Below are 18,510 nucleotides of genomic sequence, written 5' to 3'. Positions count from 1 at the left end.
TACACCACATCCACTGGTAACTCTACTAGTTACATCCTCAAAAAATTCCAGAAGATTTGTCAAGCATGATTTCCCCTTCATAAATCCATACTGACTTGGACTGATCCTGTCACTGCTTTCCAAATGCGCTGCTATTTCATCCTTAATAATTGATTCCAACATTTTGCTGACCACTGATGTCAGGCTAACCAGTCTATAATTAGCTGCTTTCTCTCTCCCTCCCTTTTTAAAAAGTGGTGTTACATTAGCTACCCTCCAGTCCATAGGAACTGATCCAGAGTCGATAGACTGTTGGAAAATGATCACCAATGCATCCACTATTTCTCGGACCACTTCCTTAAGTACTCTGGGATGCAGACTATCAGGCCCCGGGGATTTATCGGCCTTCAATCCCATCAATTTCCCTAACACAATTTCCCACCTAATAAGGATATCCTTCAATTCCTCCTTCTCACTAGACCCTCGGTCCCCTAGTACTTCCGGAAGGTTATTTGTGTCTTCCTTCGTGAAGACAGAACCAAAGTATTTGTTCAATTGGTCTGCCATTTCTTTATTCCCCATTATAAATTCACCCGAATCCAACTTCAAGGGACCTACATTTGTCTTCATTAATCTTTTTCTCTTCACATATCTATAGAAGCTTTTGTAGTCAGTTTTTATGTTCCCTGCAAGGTTCTTCTCATACTCTATTTCCCCCCCACTTAATTAAACCCTTTGTCCTCCGCTGCTGAATTCTAAATTTCTCCCAGTCCTCGTGTTTGCTGCTTTTTCTGGCCAATTTATATGCCTCTTCCTTGGATTTAACACTATCCTTAATTTCCCTTGTTAGCCACGGTTGAGCCACCTTCCCCGTTTTATTTTTACTCCAGACAGGGATGAACAATTGCTGAAGTTCATCCATGTGATCTTTAAATGTTTGCCATTGCCTATCCACGGTCAACCCTTTAAGTATCATTTGCCAGTCTATTCTAGCCAATTCACGCCTCAAACCATTGAAGTTACCTTTCCTTAAGTTCAGGACCCTAGTTTCTGAATTAATTGTGTCACTCTCCATCCTAATAAAGAATTCTACTATGTTATGGTCACTCTTCCCCCCCAAGGGGTCTCGCACAACAGGATTGCTAATTAGTCCTTTCTCATTACACATCAAGTCTAGGATGGTTAGCTCCCTGGTTGGTTCCTCGACATATTGTTCAAGAAAACCATCCCTAATACACTCCAGGAAATCCTCCTCCACCGCATTGGTACCAGTTTGGTTAACCCAATCAATATGTAGATTGAAGTCACCCATGATAACTGCTGTACCTTTATTGCATGCATCACTAATTTCTTGTTTGATGCTGTCCCCAACCTTACTACTACTGTTTGGTGGTCTGTACACAACTCCCACTAGCGTTTTCTGCCCCTTGGTATTCCGCAGCTCCACCCATACTGATTCCACATCATCCAAGCTAATGTCCTTTCTTATTATTGCATTAATTTCCTCTTTAAACAGCAATGCCACCCCGCCTCCTTTTCCTTTCTGTCTATCCTTCCTAAATGTTGAATACCCCTGGGTGCTGAGTTCCCAGCCTTGGTCACCCTGGAGCCATGTCTCGGTGATGCCAAGAACATCATATCTGTTAACTGCTATCTGCGCAGTTAATTCATCCACCTTATTCTGAAAACTCCTCGTATTGAGACACACAGCCTTCAGGCTTGTCTTTCTAACACACTTTGCCCTTTTAGAATTTTGCTGTAATGTGGCCCTTTTTGCCTTGGGTTTCTCTGCCCTCCACTTTTACTCTTCTTTCTATCTTTTGCTTCTGCCCCCATTCTACTTCCCTCTGTCTCCCTGCATAGGTTCACATCCCCCTGCCATATTAGTTTAACCCCTCCCCAACAGCACTAGCAAACACTCCCCCTAGGACTTTGGTTCCGGTCCTGTCCAGGTGCAGACCGTCCGGTTTGTACTGGTCCCATCTCCCCCAGAACCGGTTCCAATGTCCCAGGAATTGGAATCCCTTCCTGCTGCACCACTCCTCAAGCCACGTATTCATCTGAGCTATCCTGCGATTCCTATTCAGACTAGCACGTGGCACTGGTAGCAACTTATGGCTCCGTTACACACCACAGACCATTTTTACCTTTCTTTCTTCCTTGTCCCTCATTACCAAACACTGATTCCTTGGCATAGGAGGAAATGCAAAGCGTCTTCATCAACACCACACACTATCTGCCCACTACAAGTCGAATAGCAACACTGAAGATCTCTGCTCTGATTTTCTCTCTCCCCCTGTGAAGCACTGCTTCTGTTGAGAACTGATATATGGCAACCGGAGTAACATGAACAAAACTGAACTCTGATAAATGCGAGGAGAGTTTGGCACTGCATAAATTGTGAAAGCTCTAACATTTCTCAAGGAGGCAAAAAGAAAAGCAAATTAAAAAGGTTTAACAATTCACACACTGGATGTGCACCCTCATTCTGCGAATTTATCCTATGCTTCTTTATTATCCCTTTTCTATTTTTTCGTAAGGTATTCCAGCCTGCTTGTATTTTGATGAATTTTCTGTTGTGCCAGGAATGTTTCTCGCCTGCCCTGCGAAGGGAGATCAATGCTGAGATAGTTCCACCAGTTGCCTTGCTCAAGCGTTCATTTAATCTGCTAGCTCAGACAGTGAGTGCCTTAATCTAGGAGGAGCATCACAGCCCAGCTGAGTCCCATCCTGTCATCACCGGCCATTTGCTTTCTGTCAGGGGTCACCAGGAGCTGGCTGAGTTTCCCCTTCCTCGGCCAAAAGCCAACCACAGTCAAGATCAGATAACACAGAAAGGTTGGGAACTCAACCTGGAATTTCCTGGGTCAGCTCGACCCGTGGCATCAGGGGTGTCTGTCAGAGTAGAATGTTAAACTTTGAAGGTATGCAATCTCTCCATTAACCCTTCCAATTCTTGCTAATAGTGGCCTCACTGGGCATGCATTTCCAGTGGTCAATCGACTACCAACCATCTACCAATGCCAGCTAGGAGACGTGTGAACAGCAGCACAACATCACCTCCAGAACTACCCAACTCCCGTAAATGGGTGATTGGCATCCACATGGGACATCCTACTGCAGCACCTCTCAGATCAGGAACACAGGTGAATTTAAACAGTGCAATTGCAATTTTCAAGGCTGAGATCGATAGCTTTTTGTTGGGTAAGGATATTAAGGGATCTGGAGTAAATGGAGTTAAGATACAGATCAGCCATAATTAAATTGCATGGCAGAACAGACTCGAGGGACTGTGTGGTCTATTCCTATGTTCCTTGGCTCCACAGCCATCCATATTTATATTCCCTACCCCACTGGTGAGGAATATACACACACACTCTCAGCAGCATCCCCTGGGCTGGGGCAAGGGAATGAAAGGAGATCTGCCACAGCACCTGTCCCCCTCCATCCACCCCCCACCCGGGTTGGGAACAACACGTGATGTCAAGCAAGGTTAGGATCAGGCTTGCCAGTTAACCCTCCCACAGTGGATCGACCTGACCACACTTATAGTCTGCAGAAAAACATTTTAGGATAGCTACTTGGGTAACAGATGCCAACAATCATATATCCTGACACAAGTCATCACCTTCAAGAGAGGAGAGAAAACGGAAATCAGAACGTCGACGTTAGTTGAGCTTCTTCCAGTGCAATTGATTTTGTGACTATTTTTGTTCAAGCAGCAAGCGCTGATGGCACCGTAGGAACAGGCAAGGAAGAGATTTCAATCCAGCAGACAGCTGACTGATCAGTAAAGAATCCATAGGTGATATTATTCCATCTGTACAATATAACAGACGCTGAGTTAGAAGCTCCTTCTGGCCAGTTTAACCACCAAACCAACACCTATTTTGCAGCAAGTCAAAAGACTGAATTATAATTTGAAACTGATTATTCATTTTTATTTTTTTTTAAAGGGGACACTGATATACCCCCAGTAACTCTGGATATATGCAGCAAAGGTGAACCGAACCACAGCAGAAAGGTCCCAGCTTCAAATCCTATTGGCAGATCTCAACTGAGGCAGTGCAGGAGGTGCTACAATTAGCTTCAGTGGCCCAAGGAAGAAGGGAGTGAAGGGGGGGGGGGGGGGGGAGGGAGAGAGAGGGGGGAGAATGGCCCAAGGGAGAAGGGAGTGAAGGGTGGGGGGGAAGAGAGGGGGGAGAATGGCCCAAGGGAGAAGGGAGGGGAGGGTGTGGGGGGGGGGGGGTGAGTGGAGAAAGACCAGGAAGGGTTCTGGCTCGATTGCTGGAAAGTGCATGTATGTGGGTGTCAGACGACGAGAAGATAGGGCTATGATGTCTTCTGTAGTGGAATAGCCAACTAGGCTCACATATGGAAGAATGGCTGCTTAATTGAGATGCCGCTGAGTGCCCAATCTGAAACCAACCTTAGTAACTAGTTAGCACCTTCAGAAAAGAATGGACTGTAAGCACCAGCTGACAGGATGAGGTGCAGGTCTTTTCCCTCCATATTCTTGAGCACTCAGCCCAATCATGACACCCAAACATCCTTGAATTGAGATCTGTAGCTAATTCAATATGCACAGCACTGACCATAACAGTCTGCACAGAAATAATATCCTACCTTTTGCAGCAAGGAGTTACCGTGGATCGGCTGCAGAGCATTCTGGGGAGAAAGGGTGAACAGCCAGAGGTCGTGGTCCACATCGGTACCAATGACATAGGTAGGAAGAGGGATGATGTCCTGCAGGCAGAGTTTAGGGAGCTAGGAGATTAAAAAGCAGGATCTCAAAAGGTAGTAATTTCCAGATTACTCCCAGTGCCATGAGCTAGTGAGTACAGAAATAAGAGGATAGAGCAGATGAATACATGGCTGGACAGATGGTGCAGGCGAGAGGGCCTTAATTTCCTGAGGCATTGGGACTGCTTCTGGGGGAGGTGGGACCTGTACAAGCCGGACGGGTTGCACCTCAACAGAGCCGGGGCCAATATCCTTGTGGGGGGATTTGCAAGTGCTGTTGGGGAGGGTTTAAACTAGCATGGCAGGGGGATGGGAACCTGAAACTAGATTCAGTAGGGAAGGGAGTAAAGAGGGAATTAGAAAGCAAAAATAAAGAAAGTGAGCTTGAAGGAGAGGAAACAAGCAAGAAAAAAGGGTACAAAACCAAACTTAAAGTCACTTTGTCTAAATGCACATAAGCATTTGTAACAAAATAGATTTGAGTTGACGGCACAAATTGAGACAAATGGGTGTGATTTGATAGCCATTACAGAGACGTGGTTACAAGGTGACCAGGATTGGGAATTAAATATTCAGGGGTACTTGACAATCCGGAAGGACAGACAGAAAGGAAAAGGAGGTGGGGTAGTTCTATTGATAAAGAATGGAATCACTGCAATAGTAAGAAACAATATTGGTTCAAATGATAAGGGTGTTGAAACAGTTTGGGTGGAGATAAAGAATAAGAGGAAAATGTCACTGGTGGGTGTAGTCTATAGGCCCCCTAACAGTAGCAACTCTGTTGGTCAGAGCATAAACCAGGAAATAGTGGGGGCTTGTAAAAGGGAACAGCAATAATCATGGGTGATTTTAACCTCCATATTGATTGGACAAATTAAATTGGTCAAGGTAGCCTTGAGGAGGAGTTCAGAGAGTGCATAAGTGACGGGTTCCTTGAGCAATATGTAACGGAACCAACCAGGGGGCAGGCCATCTTAGCTCTGGTCCTGAGTAATGAGACAGCATTAATAAACAATCTCTGAGTAAATGATCCCCTCGGAATGAGTGATCATAGCATGATTGAATTTCAAATTCAGATGGAGGTTGAGAAAGTTGGATCTCTAACCAGCGTACTAAGCTTAAATAAAGAAGACTATGAAGGTATGAGGGCAGAGTTGGGTAAAGTGGACTGGGAAAATAGATTAAAGTGTAGGACAGTTGATGTACATTTAAGGAGATATTTCACAACTCTCAAGAAAAATATATTCCAGTGAGGAGGAAAGGGTGCAAGAGAAAGAATAGCCATCCGTGGCTAACTAAAGAAATAAAGGACGGTATCCAGTTAAAAACAAGGGCATACAAAGCGGCCAAAACTAGTGGGAGGACAGAAGACTGGGAAGCTTTTAAAAGCCAGCAAAGAATGACTAAAAAAAATGATTAAGAAAGGGAAGATAAGACTATGAACATAAACTAGCGCAAAATATAAAAACAGATAGCAAGAGTTTCTATAGGTATATAAAAAGGAAAAGGGTGACTAAAGTAAATGTTGGCCCCTTAGAGGACGAGACCGGGGAATTAGTAATGGGTAACATGGAGATGGCAGAAACTCTGAACAAATATTTTGTATCAGTCTTTACGGTAGAGGACACTAATAATATTCCAACAGTGGATAGTCTAGGGGCTATGGGGGGAGGAGCTTAATACAATCACAAAGGAGGTGGTACTCAGTAAGATAATGGGACTAAAGGCAGAAAAATCCCCTGGTCCTGATGGCTTGCAACCTAGAGTCTTAAGAGAAGTAGCGGCAGGGATAGTGGATGCATTGGTTGTAATTTACCAAAATTCCCTGGATTCTGGGGAGGTCCCAGCAGATTGGAAAACTGCAAATGTAAAGCCCCTATTTAAAAAATGAGGCAGACAAAAAGCAGGAAACTATAGACAGTTAGCCTAACATCTGTGGTTGGGAAAATGTTGGGAGTCCATTATTAAAAGAAGCTGTAGCAGGACATTTGGAAAAGCAAAATTCGGTCAGGCAGAGTCAGCATGGATTTATGAAAGGGAAGTCATGTTTGACAAATTTGCTGGAGTTCTTTGAGGATGTAGCGAACAGGGTGGATAAAGGGGAACCAGTGGATGTGGCGTATTTGGACTTCCAGAAGGCATTTGACAAGGTGCCACATAAAAGGTTACTGCACAAGATAAAAGTTCACGGGATTGGGGATAATATATTAGCATGGATAGAGGGTTGGCTAACTAACAGAGATTCGGGATAAATGGTTCATTCTCTGGTTAGCAACCAGTAACTAGTGGGGTGCAGCAGAGATCAGTGCTGGGACCCCAACTATTTACAACCTATATTAACGACTTGGATGAAGGGACTGAGTGTAACGTAGTCAAGTTTGCTGACAATACAAAGATGGGAGGAAAAGCAATGATTGAGGACACAAAAAATCTGCAAAAGGACATAAGACAGGCTAAGTGAGTGGGCAAAAATTTGGCAGATGGAGTATAATGTTGCAAAGTGTGAGGTCATGCACTTTGGCAGAAAAAAATCAGAGCAAGTTATTATTTAAATGGAGAAAGATTGCAAAGTGCCGCAGTATAGCGGGACCTGGGGATCCTGCTGCATGAAACACAAAAGGATAGTATGCAGGTACAGCAAGTGATCAGGAAAGTCAATGGTATCTTGGCCTTTATTGCAAAAGGGATGGAGTATAAAAGCAGGAAAGTCTTACTACAGCTATATAAGGTCACACCTGGAATACTGCGTACAGTTTTGCTTTCCATATTTACGAAAGGATATATGGAGGCAGTTCAGAGAAGGTTCACTAGGTTGATTCCAGGGATGAGGGGGTTGACTTATGAGGAAAGGTTGAGTAGATTGGGCCTCTACTCATTGGAATTCAGAAGCATGAGAGGTGATCTTATCGAGACATATAAGATTACGAGGGGGCTTGACAGGGTGGATGCAGAGAGGATGTTTTCCTTGATAGGAGAGACTCGAACTAGAGGGCACAATCTTAGAATAAGGGGCTGCCCATTTAAAACAGAGATGAGGAGAAATTTCTTCTCTCAGAGGGATGTGAATCTGTGGAATTTGCTGCCTGAGCTGTGGAAGCTGGGGCATTGAATAAATTTAAGACAGAAATAGACAGTCTCTTAATCGATAAGGGGATAAGGGGATACGGGGAGCGGGCAGGGAAGTGGAGCTGAGTCCATGATCAGATCAGCCATGATCTTATTGAATGACGGAGCAGGCTCGAGGGGTCGTATGGCCTACTCCTGTTCCTATTTCTTATGTTCTTATGAAACAGGCTACACAATGGAGTGGCAAGACAGAGGTCTGTGCCCACCTGCTTACACCTGCCAAATAGCACCACCAGGTTAGGTTGGATTCGGGCCCTTGACGCAGGTTGTCAGGCGACTGGGTTATGAGGAATGAAGAGAGCAACTTGGGCTTTTCAACCTGGGAAGGAGGCACCCGAGAAGGGATCTTCTAGAGTGTTGACAGATAACAAACGGTACAGAAAAAGTTAACCCGGAATATGACTTTCAACCAAACTGCAGGAGTACAAGGGGACACGGGTACAAACTAGTGCAAGGTAATTTTAGGAGCGATGTCAGGAAATTCTTCTTGAAACAAAGTGACCAATGTGAAACACACTCTGAGACAGAATGGAAGCAGCAAAAAAAAAAACAATTTAAGAAACAATTGGATGCTGCAGGGGGAAACATTGGGCTCGAATTCAGATAGGTCTTCCTCATCCGTAATTATCTTGAACAGGAAGGAAACTAATGTTCCAGCTGCAGATTTATTCATATGAATTCATGAACTAGACATGTTGCTGATATCTTCAAATGAAGACAACTTGGATATGTAACAAAATGCTGAGCCAGAACTCAAATGCCAACTTGTATTAAGCATCTCCCAGCGATGGATCCCGACATTTTAAAAATCACTGTCTGGGGTGCAGGCAGTCATGTTTGCGAGAGCTGCAAGCAGAGGTCCAACCCAGAGATCCGAGCTCATTTATAAGAACATAAGAATTAGGAACAGGAGTAGGCCATCTAGCCCCTCGAGCCTGCTCCGCCATTCAACAAGATCATGGCTGATCCGGCCGTGGACTCAGCTCCACTTACCCGCCCTCTCCCCGTAACCCTTAATTCCCTTATTTGTTAAAAATCTATCGCTCTTTGATTTGAATACATTCAATGAGCTAGCCTCATCTACTTCCCTGGGCAGAGAATTCCACAGATTCACAACCCTCTGGGAGAAGAAATTCCTTCTCAACTCGGTTTTAAATTGGCTCCCCCGTATTTTGAGGCTGTGCCCCCTAGTTCTAGTCTCCCCGACCAGTGGAAACAACCGCTCTGCCTCTATCTTGTCTATCCCTTTCATTATTTTAAATGTTTCTATAAGATCGCCACTCATCTTTCTGAACTCCAAGTAAAGACCCAGTCTACTCAATCTATCATCATAAGGTAACCCCCTCATCTCCAGAATCAGCCTAGTGAATCGTCTCTGTACCCCCTCCAAAGCTAGTATATCCTTCCTTAAGTAAGGTGACCAAAACTGCACGCAGTACTCCAGGTGCGGCCTCACCAATACCCTGTACAGTTGCAGCAGAACCTCCCTGCTTTTGTACTCCATCCCTCTCACAATGAAGGCCAACATTCCATTCGCCTTCCTGATTACCTGCAAACTAACTTTTTGGGATTCATGCACAAGGACCCCCAGGTCCCTCTGCACCGCAGCATGTTGTAATTTCTCCCCATTTACATAACAACAGCCCTATTACACAGATTTAAAGGAAGCTGGGAAATGCCGCAAACCTGAAACAAACAGGAGTGCTGGAAATACACAGGTCTGCCAGTATCACTTCAGAAATAAAAGATCAGTTGCCTCTGACAGAAACACTGCCAGAGCAGGCTTCTTTTCCCTCGTTTTAAGGCTCTGTATTTCCAGCATTCCAGGTTTTTAACCACGGTTTTAGATGAAAAATCAAGACAAATCAATGACCTCAAACATATACCTGTGGCCAAAACAATGATACTGCCGAGAATTATACAGTGACAGACCTGTACCTACCATTATTGCACCCTAGTGTAACAGTGGGCATCGAATCAGGGCATGATGTACACCCAGTCCTGCCCATGCTGCAAAGTACTCCCCACTAATATCTGGGGACTGGTGCCCTAGTTGGGAGTGCTGCCACATAGATTAGTCAAGCAACTGACCGACAGTCATACTCTCAAAATCATAACCATCAGCCATCACAGACTCCTCCCTCTGGGTATGCCCTCCATGCCCACTGGCAGGACAGATCCACCAGAGGTGGGGGCACAGTGGTATAGTCAGGTGGGAATGGCCTTCAACAGTGACTCTGGACTCCCATGAAGTCATTGACCATGTGGGAAAGGCTAGATGGTTCAATTGGTCTTTTCCTGTCTGACATTTTCATTGATCCTATGTCCTCAAGTTTTAGTTCTTCAGTGTGAGTTCCTCATACTTGAAGCCTTTTTATGCCAGGTTTCCCGGCGTCAACAAAATCTACACCTGGACTCAGCACATATCCCAGGGTCTTTCTCTATGAGTGCACTTTCTTCCTACAGAAGCCTCAACTGCAGTCTGGAGTTAATCCTTCAACCTGGCTGACATTTCAAAAGAACAAATTTTGAAAGGAGGCAATGCCAAACTTTATAAGATCTTACTTATGCTGCAGTTGGAGTATTGTACGTAGTTTTGGTCACCACATAATAGGAAGTATATAAAAGCAATAAAAAGGGTTAAGTATAGATTCACTGTGATCTTACCAGGGATGAGGGGTTACATTTATTAACAGTTGAGAAGTTAGGACTTTTTAATCATTATACTAGAGAATTTAAGGGGTGACCTGATACAGGTGTACAAGATTATAAGCTAAACAGTGGTCAGTGAGATGGTAACAAGAGGACACAATTTTAAGATAATCACAAAAAAATTAAAAGGGAGGGCACGCACACACCTGGAGCAGTTCAAATAACCTACAAATTAAAAGTCGACTAGAAAACCCAACCAGATGCAAGAAAGATGTAACACTGATTTTGATAGTTCTAAAATGTAACATCCTGTGTTTAAATGTTTTACCTCACCTGTTTTCTAAATAGCCTCACATGTCTAGGTTGACAAGAAGAATGCATCTACTGAAACTCACCATCCAGACTTAAAGAATGTGCATTTGGGTGTGATATCAGAAGGTAACCCATGGAACAGAACCATGGGAATTTACAGCATAGAAGGAAGCCATTCGGCCCATCATGCCCGTGCCGGCCGACAAAGAGCTATCCAGCCGAATCCCACTTTTCAGCTCTTGATCCGTAGCCATGTAGATTACAGCACCTTCAAGTGCACATCCAAGTACTTTTTAAATGCTATGAGGGTTTCTGCCTCTACTGGTTGTTGACCCCTCTGCTAAGGGAAATAGGTCCTTCCTATCCACTCTATCTCGGCCCTTCATCATTTTATACACTTCAATTAGGTCTCCCCTCAGCCTCCTCTGTTCCAAAGAAAACAACCCCAGCCTATCCAATCTTTCCTCATAGCTATAATTCGCCAGTCTACAAGGCAACAGCCTCGTAAATCTCCTCTGTATCCTCTCTAGTGCAATTACATCCTTCCTGTAATGTGGTGACCAGAACTGCACACATTACTCTACTGTGGCCTAACTAGTGTTTTATACAGTTCAAGCATAACCTCTCAGCTCTTATATTCTATGTCTCGGCTAATAAAGACTCAAATTGCCTATTTATTGCCCAGTTACCACCCTATTTAATAAAAAAATGGAAATTACCGTCTGTTACCGCCCCAATTAGCTCCGGCGGTAACTTGGGTCTACCATTACCGCTGGCGTTGCTGCAAAGTGCCCGCCCACTTTGGAGATCCAAAAAAGTTGGAAAATTCCCTCCCAGCCCTAAATTCCATTAAAATCTTTTTTTTTTTTAAGGCCTGCTACCACCCATTAACGCTGCACTGGATACCGCCCATTTCTGGAGTACTTACCTGACTTGGACCCGGCCTTATGACTCCCTCCATTTTGCTTGTAGCTTGCCGGCCCCCTTCCATCCAGCAATAATGACTGCCCGACACAAGTTTAAACCCCACCCCCAATAAAGCATCAGCCATTTGGTTAACAATTTGTCACAATTTTTGGTTAATGATTTACCACTGAGGCGAGGTAGCCATTTTGTTACCGACAGAGGAAGCCTTATTCCCCGCGATTTAAACCGTTCAGCCTCCATAGGTTTCAGGGACTCCCAGCCTGCTTTCCAGTGGGCGGCCCGCCGATTTAGGTACTGTTCGATGCCTCTTGCCTTTCTCTTCCCAGCGCCGTGCACCCAAGAAGGGCTGGTGGCCGGCCCAAGGAGCTAGCAGTCGGAAAGCGGTCTCCAACCAACGGCTGCACCTCCACCGGGCAAAGCGGCAGCCGCTCACTGTCGGTACCACCCTGTTCCGCTCCTCCGGCTGTGCAGATGTCGTTTACCCGGGCCAGTTCCAATGTTGCCTCCTGAAGTTATACCCGAATGACTACACCGGATACCGGCTGCCCGGCAGATGAAGCATCCTTTCAACGCCGTCCCTTGTTCGATCGGGAGCGAACTACCGCCGTAGCAGGCGCCGAGGCTTTCCAAGAAGGCATGCCCGAAAGAAATCCGACACAGGACGGCAGAGAAAATCCCCCTTCAGGCCGTGGCCGCACCAGCCAGCGAAAAATGGCCAATCGAAGTTTTCCACCACCGCACTCGCTTCTGGTACACTTTAAACGGCCGGCCAAGCCGACTTCCGCCGAAAGGCGCTTGGCTTGCCAGCCCCCTTCCATCCAGCAACAATGACTGCCCGGCAAGTTTAAACCTCCTCCCCCCCCCCCCGCCCCCTCCAATAAAGCATCAGCCACTCGGCTAAAACCCTGTGCTCACAACCTGCAACCCACTTGCCTGACTCCCTCCATTACCACCACAAATCACCGCCCTGCTGCCCTTGCACTGAACCAGCTTCATACCATCACAATAAAACCTCTGAACCCGCCCAACATCAAATCACACCTTACCCTCACAGCCCTATCAACATAAGTTTAAAAATAACACCGAAAATAAACCCTCCTTCCCTGCTAGGGCTGTGATGCAACCCCATTGACAGGCTTAATATACCCCCACAAATCACCCCTCCTGCCCCGGTCACCCATGCACTGAAGCAGCTTCATACCATCACAACAAAACCGCTGACCCCCACCCAACATCAAATCACACCTTACCCTCACAGCCCTATCGACATAAGTTTAAAAATAACACCAAAAATAAACCCTCCTTCCCTGCTAGGACTGTGATGCAACCCCATTGACAGGCTTAATATACCCCCACAAATCACGCCACCCGCCGCCCCTGCTCTGCACCACCTTCATACCATCACAACAAAACCTCTGACCCCTGCACAACAACCTCAGCTCACTCCCTTCCCTCTGCCCTATCAACATAATTTTAAAAACACTAAAAATACACCCTCAATCCTGGCTACGGAGTGAGATGCACCCCCTTGGCACCTATTAAGCCAGACAACACTAATTGTAACCAACCGCAGCCACAAGTTGAAGTGGCAACTCATTAACTAATGTCTGTCATAGCAACTCATTACCCGATTGCTGTATTCACCAAGTTCACGTGCAGCAAATCATAAACTGACTGGTTAATGCTACGGAACTGCGGGCCCCTTTCCCCGGCCACTGCACCAGGCTGTGCTTCTGATGTCTGCGCATGTGCGGAGTCACCCTTGACCCTGAAAACACAGAAGAATGGCCGTGCATGTGGAGACAACCGTTTCAAGCCCTTTCAGACAGCGGTTCAGCTTTCCTTTATACAGGAAAGCTGATCGCCAAGTTTGGTCCCGCTTTGGCTGCTCGCTGCACTTTGCTCCCGCACTGCTTCGCCACCACCAACATGGACCACCCGAAAACTGCGGGAGCGGGTACCAGCGGCATTCCATCAGTTGAAAAAAAACACAACCATCGGAACACCGCTAAGGATCGGGCGGGGTCGATTTAAAAGGAAAATCCAGCCCAGTATCCAATATGCCATCTTAACCATCTAAACTGCAGTATAAATCAGCACCTGACTTAAGGGGGAGGGGGCATGGAGAGAGGGGAAGAAAAATAATTGCAAAATAGTAAGTCAGTGACCACAGGCCAGCCTTAGCCATGGCAGAGCGACTGCTTCAAAGGCAACCCCAATGGAGGTCACTTCTCCCCTTTGCAACAGATTGACATGCGACATTGTAGGGTCTGAAATTGGGAACGATGAGGGAAGAAAGAAAAATAAGCAGTCACTTTCGGAGATGTTCAGGTATTTTGTACGCTAAAAAAGTCAGCCTGTTTTATATACTGCTGTTGTAATAGATTGTGCTCTTAAAACATTGTGATTTGAAATCCATAGCACCCTGGAAGCTGCAATCTGATTCTATGCTACAGGCTGTTGCATCCATACAGCGAGGAGACTCAATGTAACAAGAGCAAAATGCGCACAAGAATCATCTTTTTAATTCCTTGTAATCCTCTCAGGGGAAAGAATTGTGTTAGCAGAGTACAGCATTTTACTTGTTGCTGATTGACGCCAGGCAAGCAGGCTATTTTTATTGATCGCACACCACAAAGATTAATGAAGTCTGATTAAAATTAAATTTAAGTTAAAAGCTGGCAAATCTCATGAATCCTTCTATCAGGCTCTGTTGCAAATAGGCCTCAAAATAGCAGTTTTCAAGCTTGGGCAAATCAATTTTTCATTTTGCATGAATTTACTTTTCACTGCTGTTTCAGTCATCGATGAAGAAGATTAAGAGCTGAAACAGGGCACAAAGGCTTACAGACAACATGAAAGAGGGAACCGCGAAAGACTGGAGATGGGCAGAAGCACAGCAACGTTGTCTCGGGGCTGGCATGTTATTGTTCCAGCTGCAAGCTTCAAATCTAAAGTAGCCGTTTGGTGACACCACGATTGCAGAAGGGAAGAACTGAGAGAGGAATTCCACAGGTTTCAGGTTCTGGAAATCAATGAAATGGAAGAAAGGGGACAGAGAGCTGATTTCATCTAAGTGGCACGCAGGGAGGAGTGATGGCCGGCGTACTGATCGCAATGAAGTTTTAGGTCACACTCGCGTTTAACAATGTGTGCAAGTGGTTAGCTTGCAAGGCTACACACACTGCCACTGGGAGCCACTGTCAACAAGTTCAGCTCAGAGGAGCGAATGGTGAAACAAACAGGAGGGAGGAGGCAGGGAGAGATGGAGGGAGAAAGGAGGACAAGGGGGAAGAAGTTGTTGGGGCGAGGGATATGGGGAGTGGGCAGGGAAGTGGAGCTGAGTCCATGATCAGATCAGCCATGATGTTAGTGAATGGCGGAGCAGGCTCAAGGGGCCAAATGGCCTACTCCTGCTCCTATTTTTTATGTTTCTTATGAGTGTGCAAGGGGGAGGGGGAGGAGAAAGGGAGAGAGAAAAAAAGACAGTGCAATTGGCCTCAGTGCCCCGGCTTCAGGGGGAGATGGGTGGGGAAGGTAATTTTTTTTTTTATAATAATGGTGAGGTTGCCCATTCCTGATTGCCACCACTCGTAAAACTCATGTGGGCTCAATGGACTTCGATTGTGATGCCTTCCTGTAGCCGGATACATAATGTTCAGACTTCTGACCAAGAGTGGCCACTGCTGTTGGGTTCCCTGGGGCTGCCAGAGCATGAACATTGGTGCAAGAGTTAAATTTGAAGTGGAGTCCAACACTCCAGTGCTGCAGTAAGTGCTGCGTCCTCACTGGGCTTATTGGAGGTACTTGTGCCAATACAGCAATCGATGGCTTTTTAAAAAATTATTTACGTGAATATATTTTAATGTTGTACCAAATGTTTGTGTAAGATTCTTAATTCCCATTTTTTTGTGGTAGCATGGACTTGCTTTCATGTACAGCTCTGATGTGCTACAAAACTAATTGGTCCGATTCTAGTCTAAGGATTTGATGAACTCTTGGCATTTCAATCGAGATACAGTTCATACTTGCTCCTCGGAACCAGAAGTGGGGCCCCGACGAGTTCGCATGCAGTCCGCTGCCGAAACATTGCTTCCAGCCTTTGCATTATTGCGGCCTTCTGTGGGAGAGAAAACATCAGAGGTAGTGGGAGGAGTGTGTCGTTGGATTTCAGTGGAAGGATGGGTGTGTTCAATTTTGATGATGTCCATTAGAGCTAAGAAAAATTTAACTTAGGTAGTGTCTGGAGTGAGCATTCCAAAATGTAAAACACTGCAATGCCAAAATAAACCTTGTACTTGTATCAAAATGCCTAATGTACAATTAATTACTTTTGAAATAGTGACTGATGTAGGTCAGTGTGTCCACAATTTTGCATAGAGAAACATCCCATGAACATAAGAGATGAGTGAATAAATGAAGTTGGTTCTGGGAGGAATGTGAGTTAATCAGTTGCCGATAGTATTGATTCTGGGAGGAATTTTGGATAGGAGACTAAAAGTCACACTCTTTTTCAAATTATGCCATAGGGGATCTTTTAACATCTGCCTGAACCACTGGAGCTTCAGTTGAACGTCTCATTCAAAGAATGGCACCTTTGACAATGTGCACTCCCTCAGTAGTGCACTGGAACGTCAACCTAGATTACAAAGACAAAGCAGTCCACCTGACCTCTTGCCACTGGATTCAATATCCACCCCCTCCACCACCAGTGCACTGTGACGTCAGTATGTATGGTTGGTCGGGATGAACTGCAACAACTCACTAAGGTGACTTTACCTCATAACCCCACAACCTCACCAAAACTGTAATTGAACAACGGGCTGCCTTTAAAAAGGAGATGGTTCGGATACAGTCAAGGTACATTCCCACAGTGGGGAAAAGATTGGGCAACTAAAACCAGAGCTCCCTGGAAGATGAAAGAGGTAGGGAGTAAGATGAAGCAGAAACAGTACGTATGACAAATGTCAGATTGAGAGGGGACGTGAAAAGAAAATAAGAGGGGCAAAGAGAGAGTACGAGAATAGATTGGCAGCTAACATAAAAAGGGAATTCAAAAGTCTTCCATAGGCCTATAAATAATAAACAAGTAGTAAGAGGAGTGCTGGGGCCGATTAGGGACTAAAAAGACCTATGCATGGAAGCAGAGGGCATGGCTGAAGTACTAAATGAGTATTTTGCATTTGTCTTCACCAAGGAAGATGATGCTTTATTGCAAAGAGGATGGAGTATAAAAGCAGGGAACTCTTGCTACAGCTATAAAAGGTATTGGTGAGGCCACACCTGGAATACTGGGGAAGTTTTAGTTTCCATATTTACAAAAGGATATACTTGCTTTGGAGGCAGTTCAGAGAAGGTTCGCTAGGTTGATTCCGGAGATGAGGGGGTTGACTTAGGAGGAAAGGTTGAGTAGGTTGGGCCTCTACTCATTGGAATTCAGAAGAATGAGGGGTGATCTTATCGAAACGTATAAGATTATGAGGCGGCTTGACAAGGTGGATGCAGAGAGGATGTTTCCACCGATGGGGGACACGAGAACCAGAGGTCATGATCTTAGAATAAGGGGCCGCCCATTTAAAACTGAGATGAGGAGAAATTTCTTCTCTGAGGGTTGTAAATCTGTGGAATTCACTGCCTTAGAGAGCTGTGGAAGTTGGGACATTGAATAAATTTAAGCCAGAAATAGACAGTTTCTTAAATGATACGGGGATAAGGGGTTTTGGGGAGCAGGCAGGGAAGTGGAGCTGAGTCCATATTCAGATTAACCATGATCTTATTGAACGGCGGAGCAGGCTCGAGGGGCCATATGGCTTACTCCTGCTCCTATTTCTTAAGTTCTTATGCTGCCATAGACATAGTAAAGGAGGAGGTAGAGGAGATACTGGATGGGATAAAAATTGACAGAGAGAAGGTACTAGAAAGGCTGGCTGTACTTAAAGTTGATAAGTCACCAGGACCGGGTGAATTGCATCCGAAGATGCGGAGGGAAATTAAGGAGAAAATTGAGGAGGTACTGTCCATAATATTCCAATCTTCCTTAGATACGAAGGAGGGGGCGGGGGAGGGGGGGCGGTTGGTGCCAGAAGACTGGAGAATTGCAAATGTTACACTCTTGTGCAAAAAAGGTTATAACGATAAACCCAGCAACTACAGGCTAGTCAGTTTAACCTTGGCAGTGGGGAAGCTTTTAGAAACGATAATCAAAGACAAAGTTAACAGTCACTTGGACAAGTGTGGGTTAATTAAGGAAAGCCAGCACAGATTTGGTAAAGGCAAATTGTGTTTAACTAACTTGATCGAGCTTTTTTTTTTTTGAGGACAATGCAGTTGATGTGGTGTACATGGACTTCCAAAAGGCATGTGATAAAGTGCCACATAATAGGCTTGCCAGCAAAGTTGAAGCCCATGGAATAAAAGGGACAGTGGCACCATAGATATAAATTTGGCCAAGTGACAGGAAACATAGAAACTAGGTGCAGGAGTAGGCCATTTGGCCCTTCGAGCCTGCACTACCATTCAATATGAGCATGGCTGATCATGCAACTTCAGTACCCCATTCCTGCTTTCTCTCCATACCCCTTGATCCCTTTAGCCGTAAGGGTCACATCTAACTGCATTTTGAATATATCTAACTGGCCTCAACAACTTTCTGTGGTAGAGAATTCCACAGGTTCACAATTCTGAGTTAAGAAGTTTCTCCTCATCTCGGTCCTAAATGGCTTATCACTTATCCTTCGACTGTGACCACTGGTTCTGGATTTCCCCAACATC

General features: G+C 45.2%; 1 protein-coding gene across 4 annotated transcripts in view; it reads right to left on the bottom strand.

Moving 5' to 3' along the window:
- The window catches only part of abi2b (abl-interactor 2b), a 204,512-nt gene that overhangs the window by 157,070 nt on the left and 28,932 nt on the right, over positions 1-18,510 (bottom strand). The window contains exon 1 of one of the 4 annotated variants that reach the window (XM_070876082.1): positions 3,608-3,726. The exons of the other annotated variants lie outside the window; for them this stretch is intronic. The gene's annotated coding sequence lies outside the window, so the exon portion shown is untranslated. Of the gene's footprint in view, positions 1-3,607; positions 3,727-18,510 lie in introns of those variants that run through there. 4 annotated transcript variants of the gene reach the window in all.

This window comes from Pristiophorus japonicus, chromosome 3 (assembly GCF_044704955.1).
Source record: "Pristiophorus japonicus isolate sPriJap1 chromosome 3, sPriJap1.hap1, whole genome shotgun sequence".
NCBI classification, from domain to species: Eukaryota; Metazoa; Chordata; class Chondrichthyes; family Pristiophoridae; genus Pristiophorus; species Pristiophorus japonicus.
The sequence above is the reverse complement of the archived record's forward strand: the minus strand, read 5'-3'. Positions and strand labels throughout refer to the sequence as shown.